Source organism: Rattus norvegicus, chromosome X (genome assembly GCF_036323735.1).
Source record: "Rattus norvegicus strain BN/NHsdMcwi chromosome X, GRCr8, whole genome shotgun sequence".
In the NCBI taxonomy this organism is placed as follows: Eukaryota; Metazoa; Chordata; class Mammalia; order Rodentia; family Muridae; genus Rattus; species Rattus norvegicus.
Window position 1 is genome coordinate 74,627,861 of NC_086039.1, and position 10,760 is coordinate 74,638,620.

Sequence of the window (10,760 nt, forward strand, 5' to 3'; positions counted from 1 at the left end):
CTAAGCCACTACCTAAAGACTATACATGGACTGACCCTGGACTCTGACCTCATAGGTAGCAATAAATATCCTAGTAAGAGCACCAGTGGAAGGGGAAGCCCTGGGTCCTGCTAAGACTGAACCCCCAGTGAACTAGATTGTTGGGGGGAGGGCGGCAAGGAGGGAGGATGGGAAGGGGAGCACCCATAAAGAAGGGGAGGGGGGAGGGGGATGTTTGCCCGGAAACCGGGAAAGGGAATAACACTCGAAATGTATATAATAAATACTCAAGTTAATTTAAAAAAAAAAGAAAAAGAAAAAGAAATAGCAAATAAAAAAAAGAAAAAAGAAAAAAGAGGGCCTTCCTGTAAATGGCTGAGCTTGGCTGCCATTGGTCAGCTCAGGGATGACGTCATAATTGCCTTCTTTGACCCAACAATGCCCACCAGCACTGAAAAGGCTGGGTCCTGGCTGAGGCACACACAGAGGGAACATTTCACCACATGGAGGGCACTATCTAGGTTGCTCATGCTGTGAAAAGACTAATTGCTGCTATCCAATCAGCAGGATCGGAATTCATGCTTTTATAAACATGGGAAAAGAAAGCAAACTGAGACCAAAGGTGAACGTCTCTCCTTAGGTCCATTTTATGATGGACTTCAAAAATCAAATGAAGGAGCAACAGCCAAACACCTGTTATGACTTTACCGAATTTTCTAGAAAGTGTTCTGAAAAGTGGAGGTCGATCTCGAAGAAGGAAAAGAAGAAGTATGAAGCCCTAGCCAAGCGCGACAAAGATCGGTACCAACATGAAATGAGAAACTACACCGGACCAAGAAGGGAGAGAAGAAGGAGGGATGCGAATGCACCGCGGAAGCCCCCATCCTCATTCCTGCTCTTCTCCATGGATCACTTTGACCAGATAAAAGAAGAACACCCAAATTGGACTGTGGCGCAGGTGGCCAAGGCTGCCGGAAGGATGTGGTCCAGGTCTGCGGAAGTGGACAAAATCCCCTATGAGGAGAAGGCTGCTATTCTGTGGGCAAAGTACCTTGAAGAGCAGGAGGCCTACTACCACCAATGCCAGCGCGGGTAGTAAAACTTCTAGGGATGGGGCAAACCCAATCTGAAACAATAGACCTCATTCAACTGGCAAAAAAAACAAAAAACAAAAAACAGCTAATATCCACATATAAGTGAGTACATATATTTATCTTTCTAGGTCTGGGTTACCTCACTCAGAAAGATATTGGTTTGATTTTATATTTCTAGTTCCACCCATTTACCTGTGAATTTCATTGTTTTAAACAGCTCTGTAGTACTCCATTGCATAGACAGACCTCATTTTATTTGTCCATTCATCCACTGATAAGCATCTCCATTGTTTTCAATTTCTGGCTGTTATAAATAGAGTATCCATGAACATGGCTGAGCATGTGTCCCCATAGTAGCATGAGGTAGCTAGATCTTCAGGTAGATTGATTCTCACCTACTTAAGGAACTGCCACATTGATTTCCATAGCGTTCATACAGGTTTGCACCTACAGCACCAATGGAGGAGTGCTCCTCTTGGTCTACAGTCTCACCAGCAGGAGCTATTGCTTGGTTTATTGATCTTTGTCGTTCTGAGAGGTGTAACATGAAATTGCAATTGTATTGATTTCTAGTTCTCTGATGGATGTTGAACTTTTCTTTAAGTGTTTCTTAGCCATTTGAGTTTCCTTTTTTGAGAATTCTCTTTTATAAAGATCTGTACCTCTTTTTTAATTGGGTTATTTGTTTTCTTGATGTTTAGTTTTCTGAGTTATTTATATATGTTGGAGATTAGTCCTGTATTGGATACATAGTTGGTTAAAAAAAAAAATTCTTTTCCCATTCTACAGGCTGCTTCCTTGTTCAAATGATGTTATCCTCGGCCTGACAGGAGTTTTTCAGTTCCATAAGGTCCCATTTACTAATAGTCAACCTTATAGCCTGAGCCACTGGTGTTCTCTGTTCAGCAAATTGTCTACTGTACCAACCAATACATTCAAGGATATTCTCCACTTACTCTTCAGATTTAGTAGATCTAGTTTTAAGTTGAGATCTTTGATGCACTTGGACTTGAATTTTGTACAAGTTTGCAGATATGAATCTATTTGCATTCTTCTACATGCAGACATCTAGTTAGGTCAGCACCGGCATTCATTTTGAAGATCCTATCTTTTTCCCAGTGTTTTTCTGACTGCTTTATCAGAACCCGAATGTCAATAGGTGTGGATTTATTATGCCTGAGTCTTCAATTTGATTACATTGATCATGTCTGATTTTGTACCAATAGTGTGTGTGTGTGTGCACACACGTGTGCACATGTGCATGAATGTTTATATGAAGCTGAAAACTGTCCTGTCAAGATCTGTGAAAAATTGTGTTGAAATTTTGATGAGGATTGTATTGAACCTGCAGATTACTTTTGATTAGCTGGCCATTTTTACTATGTTAAACCTACTGATCCATGAGAATGGGAGATTTTTCCATCATTTGATATTTTCTTCTATTGCTTTCTATTTTCCTGAAAGTGGTTATCAACTGTAGAAGCTGGAATTTTTATGGACACTTTTGTATACTATCATAGTATCTGCAAATAAAGATACTTGGACATTTTTGTAATTTGTGTCTTCTTGAACTCTTTAGTTTCTTATTGTTCTAGATAGAAGCCCAAGTATAATATTAAAGGGATATGGAGATAATAACAGCCTTGCTGCACACAAATTCCATGGGGGAGAGAGCTGGACCCTCAGAAGTGCAGACACTCCTGAGAAATCAGAGGAGACTACCCTCTGCCCACATTTCCGACCCAAAAGGGAATCACCTAGTGCCATCTATGCTATCTGGGCGCAGGGACCTAAGAGCAGTTAGGGGCAGGACCCTTTTGATTCCTGCCTGCGCCGAGAGCTGAAAGACAGTCACCAGGAGTGCCTATACATCCGAGAGCAGAGGTAAGACCAACTTTTCTGCTCCCAGTGATCTGTCTGGTGGACTCAGGACACATAAAGGCAGAAGTCCTCTGTGACAAGGCACGACCAGTTTCTGGATGTGCTTGGAACTGAACTGATCCCATCCCACAGGTCCCTGCTCCCAAATCCCACGGGGAGAGAGAGCTGAACACCCAGAAGTGCGGACCATCCTGAGACCGCAGGACAGACTACCACTTCTGCCCACCTTTGCCCACATCCATGACCCAAGAGGAAAGTACATAGTGCCTCTGGACACAGGAATATAGGAGCAGTCAGCAGCAGGAACCTGCAGTTCTGGTCTGCACCCTGAACTGAACTGAACTGAACTGAACTGAACTGAACTGAACTGAACTGGTCAAACAGCTCCCTGCACCCAAATCCCAAGGGGGAGAAAGCTGGACCCTCAGAAGTGCAAACATTCCAGAGAAATAAGAGGAGCTTACCCTCTGCCCACATTCCTAACCCAAGAGGAAACCACCTATTTCCCTCTTTGCCCTAGGGGCACAGGGATCTAGGAGAAGTCATGGACTGGACCCGTCCAATTCCTGCCTGCACCAAGAGCTGAAAGACCTGCTTACATACCCGAGAGCAGATCACTCTGTTCCCAGAAACAGATGAAAGAAAACAGGAAAACAGGTCTAGAGGAGTGCTGACACAGAGGCTTACAGTAGGGTCAAGCCACTGTCAGAAGCAGCAAGACAAGCTAACACCAGAGACAACCTGATGGGGGAAATGCAAGCACAGGAAACTAAGCCACAGAAATCAAAAATACTTGGCAATATCAGAGCCCAGTTCTCCCACCAAAGCAAATACTGGATATTCAAACACAATGGAAAAGCAAGATCTAGATTTAAAATCACACTTTATGACGATGATGATGGAGGACTTTAAGAAGGACATAAACAACTCTCTTAAAGAAATGCAGGACAACACAAGTAAGCAAGTAGAAGCCCTTAAAGAGGAAACAAAAATCTCTTAAAGAATTAAAGGAAAACACAAGCAAACAGGTGAAGGAATTGAACAAAACCATCCAGGATTTAAAATGGAAATAGAAACAATAAAAAAAAAAGCAAAAAGAGAGATAACCCTGGAGATAGAAAACCTAGGGAAGAGATCAGGATTCATAGATGCAAGCATCACCAAGAGAATACAAGAAATAGAAGAGAGAATCTCAGGAGCAGAAGATACCATAGAAAACATTGACACAACCATCAAAGATAATGTAAATCACAAAAAGCTCCTAGCCCAAAACATCCAGGAAATCCAGGACATAACGAGAAATCTAACCTAAGGATTATAGGTATAGAAGAGAGTGAAGACTCCCAACTTAAAGGGCCAGTAAATATCTTCAACAAATGTATAGAAAAAAACTTCCCTAACCTAAAGAAAGAGATGCCCATACACATAAAAGAAGCCCACAGAACTCCAAATAGATTGGACCAGAAAAGAAACTCCTCCCATCACATAATAGTCAAAACACAAAACGCACAAAATAAAGAAAGAATATTAAAAGCAGTAAGGGAAAAAGGTCAAGTAACATATAAAGGCAGACCTATCAGAATTACAACAGACTTCTCACCAGAGACTATGAAAGCCAAATGATCCTGGACAGATGTCATACAGACCCTAACAGAACAAAAATGCCAGCCCAGGCTACTATATCCAGCAAAACTCTCAATTAACATAGATGGAGAAATCAAGATATTCCATGATAAAATCAAATTCACACAATATCTTTCTACAAATCCAGCCCTACAAAGGATAATAGATGAAAAACTTTAGCACAAGGAAGGAAACTACACCCTAGAAAAAGCAAGAAAGTAATCTTGCAAAGAAACCAAAAGAAGAGAGACACACAAACATAATCCCACCTCTAAATATGATTTAACTTTGGTATATAGTACACACTGTGAAAACTATCCATTTCTTTAAGATTTTTTTTTTCTAATTTGGTTGGGTACAGATGATTCTCTGGATTTCCTATGTGTCTCCTGTTATGTCCTCTTCTTAATTTCTAGTTTTGTTAATCTGAGTATTCTCTGTGTATCTTTTAGTTAGTTTGGATAATAGTATCAATCTTACTGTTTTTCTCAAAGGAGCAACTCTATGTTTCTTTGATTATATGTATCACTTTGTGTGTTTCTTTGTTTCTTTTTACTTATTTCAGCTCTGAGTTTGATTATTTCTGGTTATCTGTTCCTTTTAGGTGTAATTTCCTTTCTTTCCTTTTTTTTGTTCTAGACCTTTCAAGTGTGCTGTTAAGTCAGTTAGAGCTCTCTCCAATTTTTTTTTTAATGTAGGCACTTAGTGCTATGAACTTGTGTCTTAGGATCACCTTGTGTCTTATAAATTTGGATATGTTGTTTAGTCATTGTAATTGAATTCTAGAAAGTCTTTAATTTCTATTTTCATTATTGTCTTGACCCACTGTTTAATCTGCAGCTAGTTTTTCAGTTTCCATTAGTTTGTAAGCTTTCATTGTTTCCGTTGTTGGTTTCCAGCTTTAATCTGTGATGGTCAGATGAGATGCAGGATGTTTTCAATTTTCTTTTATCTGTTGAAACTTGCTTTGTGGCAGAGTATGTGATCAATTTTGGAGAAAGTTCTGTGAAATGCTGGGATGATGGCATTTTTTGTGTTGGGGTGCGATGTTCTATAAATATCTGTTAAGTCCATTTGATTTATAATATCAGTCAACTCCAGCATTATCTCTGTTTTATTTTGCCTGGTAGATCAATCTATCTGTTGGCTAGAGTAGGGTATTGAAGTTTTCCACTATCAGTGTATGAGAACCAATATGTGATTTAAGCCTAATAGTGTTTCTTTTATGAACTTTGGTGCCCTTATGTTTAATGCATAGATGTTAAAAAACTGTAATGTCCTCCTGGTGGATTTTTCCTTTGATGAGTATGTAGTTTCCTTTCCTTATCTCTTCTGATTAGTTTTTGTTTGAAATCTATTTTGACAGATAATTAAAATGCTTAGTCTGATTGCTTCTTGGGTTCATTTGCTTGGAAGTTCTTTTTCCAACATTTACCCTGAGGTGATGTCTATCCTTTATGTTAGGATGTGTTTCTTGGATTGCCCCAGAAGGAGAGATTTTGTTTTTTGCATCCATTTGGTTTGTCTGTGTCTTTTTTATTGGAAAATTGAGGCCAGTGAAATTGAGAGATTCCAATAAGCAGTGCTTGTTGATACTTTCTATTCCATTGATGTTGTTTTTGCTGCTGCTGCTGCTGCTGCTGCTGCCTCTGCTTCTGCTGCTTCTGCTGCTGCTTCTGCTTCTGCTGCCGCTGCTTCTGCTGCTTCTGCTGCTGCTTCTGCTTCTGCTGCTGCTGCTGCTGCTGCTGCAATGGTGGCAACAACAGCGGTTGTGGTGGTGGTGGTGGTGGTGGTGGTGGTGTGTGTGTGTGTGTGTGTGTGTGTGTGTGTGTGTGTGTGTTTCCCTTCTTTTGATTTGCTGGTACTGGAGTATATTTATTTATTCATTCCTTGGGTTTTCATGGGTATAGTTAACTTACTAGGTTTGGATTTTTCCCTCTAGCACTTTCTGTAAGGCTGGATTTGTAGAGAGATATTGTTTAATTTTTTTCATGGAATATCTTAGTTTCTACATATATTGTGATTGAATGTCTTGCTGGGTATAGTAGTCTAGACTGGCATTTATGGTCTCTTAAAATCTGCAGCACATCTGGCTTTTAAAAATCTCCATTGAGATCTTAGGCATAATTGTAATAGGTCTGTCTTTATATGTCACTTGGTCTTTTACCCTTGCAGCTTTTAGTATTCATTCTTCATTCTCTACGGTTAGTGTTTTAATTATTACAGTATAATGGGAAGTTCTTTTCTTGTCCAATATATTTTGGTGTTCTGTATGCTTCTTGTACCTGGATAGGCATGTTCTTCTTTAGGTTAGCAAAGTTTTCTTTTATAATTTTGTTGAAAATATTTTATGTGCCTTTGACCTGGGTTTCTTCTCCTTCTGCTATTCCTAGATTTGTTTTTTTTTCTTGATGTCCAAAGATTCCTAGATGTTTTGTGCCAAGAGATCTTCAGATTTATCACTTTCCTTGACTGGTGTATTCATTTCTTCTATCATGTCTTTAATGCCTGAGAGTTGCTCCTTTATCTTTTATATTCTGTTGGTGAGGCTTACCTCTGAGTTTTCTGTCCCTGTTTTTATACTTCTCATTTCTAGATTTCCCTCAGTTTGGGTTTTCTTTATTTATTCTATTTTCACTTTCAGGTCTTGAACAGTTTCATTCATTTCCTTCCACTATTTTTGTTTTCATAAATTTCTTTAATGTACTTATTCATTTTAAGGACCTCTATCACATTCATAAAGCCTATTCAAAGGTATTTTTCTTGTGTTTCAGTTATGTGGTAATGCTCAGGGCCTGCTGTGGTAGTGTTGTTAAGCTCTAATGGAGACATATTGTCCTAGCTGTTATTAATTGTGTTTTTACACTGGTGTTTAAGCATCTGGATTTGGGGAAGATTGTAATTCTAGGTGCTGATATTTGGTCTTGCCTTTGTTGGGTGTTTTGTTCCAGAGTTTCCCTCTTTGATTCTTTTTTGTAAATTTTTATTTATTTATTTTTACTTATTTTTACACTCCAGATTTCATTCCCTTCCCAGTCCACCCCCTCCCTGACAGTTCCACATCCCATACTTCCTCCCCACCCCCATGACTCCACAACACACACACACACACACACACACACACACACACACACACACACACACCAAAAACCAAACCAAACCAAAACACTATAGGAGTCACATAAATATGATGAAGTTGTGGCAGGAAAACATGGTCTAACTTACATTTTGCCATATCATCATGTTTGGGTGGTGAGAACTCTAAAAAAGAAGGAGATGCCAAATTAGCCTTTAAAGATTCAGACTGCAATCAAAACAGCACAAACAATTCAAACAGAAGCAGGTTGGGTTCTTTTTATTTATTTATTTTTCTAATCATGCTGTCATGGAGCATCTACCATATGCCAAGTGCTGGAGTCTACTCTGGTTTATAGAAAGAAAAAAATATAGCTTCTGTTGTTCAGGAGCCTAGAGAAGGAAAGGAGTTGAGATGTGAAAGAACAATGGGAGTGTCACCACATCTTCACTAGATATTGTCCCCCTTTTTACTTTTGTTTGGAAGAGCAATATATCCCAGACTCAAGAGATGAATCACAATTACTTTAAGCTATTCAAGAACTCTCATTTCTCTTTGCCAAATCTTCTTGCAAGTACAAGTGGTCATAAGATGAAGTTCTGTCCAAAGAAACATATAAGTGGAAATCTTTTGGAATGCTTTTATGGAAGATTTTATGGGGATTTCTCCAGCTTGATGAGAAAACCTTGCACTCTAGCCATTTTTCACATAAATGTGTGGATGCCATGCCTGCAGCTGTAGCAGCTAACTTGCAACCATGAGGCAATAAAATGAAAACAAAAATCCATATATTTGAAATGGAGCAAAAAATAGAAATAATTTAGGTTTTTCCATTAGACATTTCTAGACTTCTTGATGAGTAAACAAAGTAGTCTTTATTGTTTAAAACATCTCTGAGTTTTCTGTTACTTAAAAATAATGGATGTTACATATATTGGCTAATATCAACAATAAAGAAGTTAAAAAGATGACAGGAAAAATACCTTAAATATTGTATAACAACAATTCATATAAAACAGTAAGGATGAATTACTAGAAACATGCAACCTACAAAAACTGACTCTAGAAGCAATAGAAACTCTGACAAGTGACTGAATTTGTAATAAAAATCAAACTAAACTAAAACTCTCAACAATAAAAAGCCCATAACCATATGCATTCACTGGTGAATCCTACAAATTACAGAAGAAGAAGAAGAAGAAGAAGAAGAAGAAGAAGAAGAAGAAGAAGAAGAAGAAGAAGAAGAAGAAGAAGAAGAAGAAGAATTACAGCCATCTGTAATGAAATCTGATTACCTACTCTAGTGTGTCTGAAGACAGAGACAGTGTACTCACATATATAAAATAAATAAATCTTTAAAAAAAAGAAGAAGAAGGGGAGGGGAGGGGGAGGGGGAGGGGAAGGGGAGAAGGGAAGAAGGGGAAGGGGAAAGGGAAAGGGAGAGGGGAAGAAGGGGAAGGGGAAAAAAGACTAAATTTTCTCAAATTCCTTCAAAATTAATAAGAGGAATAGATTTTTAATTATATGAATCCATAATTTCCCTGATACCAAATATTCCTTATGAATGTAGATGCAAAATTCTCAAGAATACAAGGAAGAAAGTCACATAATCATCAACATTTATGTAAAAAATAAAAAATAAGATCATTTGACAAAATCTAAAGCCCTTTCCTGATTAGAGCACTAAAACTATAAGAATAAAAGATAAGCTCCCAAACATATAAAAGGCCATATATGAAGAACACACAACTCAAATCATACCAAATGCTTTCCTAATATTATAAACAAGACAAGAATGTCTGTTTCTACACTGTTTCTCATCACTGCATTGACAGTTTTTTTTTAACAGACAAAGGCTTGTTTTATTTTAATGGCTGATCCACGAGAGGCCACAGCCAGGCCACTATGTACAGACATGAGGGAAGCTTCATTTCTTGGTCTCTTCCTCCTTGGACAGAGTCTTGATGATCTCCTTCTTTGCCTGGAGGCGCTCCTCCCAGCGCTTTCATGCTTCCTTGGTTTTAGACCTGCGAGTCTCAGCCTGGTCAGCCAGTAGCTTCTTGCGAGCCTTGTCTGCCTTCAGTTTGTGAATGTGCTCCATGAGAATCCGCTTGTTTTTGAACACATTCCCTTTGACCTTCAGGTACAGACTGTGATACATATGGCGGTCAATCTTCTTAGATTCCCGGTATCTCCTGAGAAGCTGGTACAGGATCCTCATTTTTCTCATCCAGGTCACCTTCTCAGGCACCCGAGTGTTGGCAGTACCCTTCCTCTTCCCTATGCCCATATGCCCACCCTTCCATCGGGCCAAGGTATTTTTCCAGCAGCAAGCCCGGGAATGGACAGTCACATGCTTCCGTATGATCAGCCCATCTTTGATCAGCTTCCTGATCTGCTGATCAGAGTTGGCATAGGCGATTTCGTTGGTCTCTTTGGGGTCCAACCAGACCTGCGTTTTACCACAGAGAAGGACACTAGAGACAAGTCTCTTCTGTAGCCTGAGCATGCTCATGGCTGTTGACACAGCAGTGAAAGGAAAAGCGCATTGACAGTTCTGCACATAGCAATTATGTAAGAATTATAAGAGAATGGAGCACACACATTGGAATGAGCAACACTTTTCCAGACTGTCATGGCCTTACAGAGAATATCTTATATTTATATAATTCACGTAAAAAGTAGTTTAGTAGTGTTAATAAATGCTACAATTACAAGATGTCATAATCAACACGCAAAACTCACTTGTACTCCTCTACCATGATGATGAATGATCTAAAATTAAACCCAGAAATAATTTTCTACCATCTGACTGTTTGTTTTCCTCCTAATTCATTTTCTGAAACCTAACCACCAAAATGATTTCAATGAAGGTGAGTGAGGCCTTGTTTTAAGGTAAGTAAGTCATGTGGGAATGACTGTCAGAAATGGGTCTAATTTTAATTTAAGTAGGATTCAGTTTAATTATAAAGGAGACTGCAGAGTACCTGTGCAGGAGACTGTAAGTACCTTGCTATTTTCTTGATGTCAATGCACTCAATGGAATATCTATGAAATATATGCCCTTATGAGACATCAAAGCTTCCGCCATCTTGATCTTGGACTTT

General features: G+C 38.9%; 2 pseudogenes; one reads left to right on the top strand and one right to left on the bottom strand.

Moving 5' to 3' along the window:
- Positions 1–571: 571 nt before the first annotated feature.
- On the top strand, positions 572–4,137 carry Hmgb4l10 (high-mobility group box 4 like 10; annotated as a pseudogene).
- On the bottom strand, positions 9,502–10,196 carry Rpl19-ps25 (ribosomal protein L19, pseudogene 25; annotated as a pseudogene).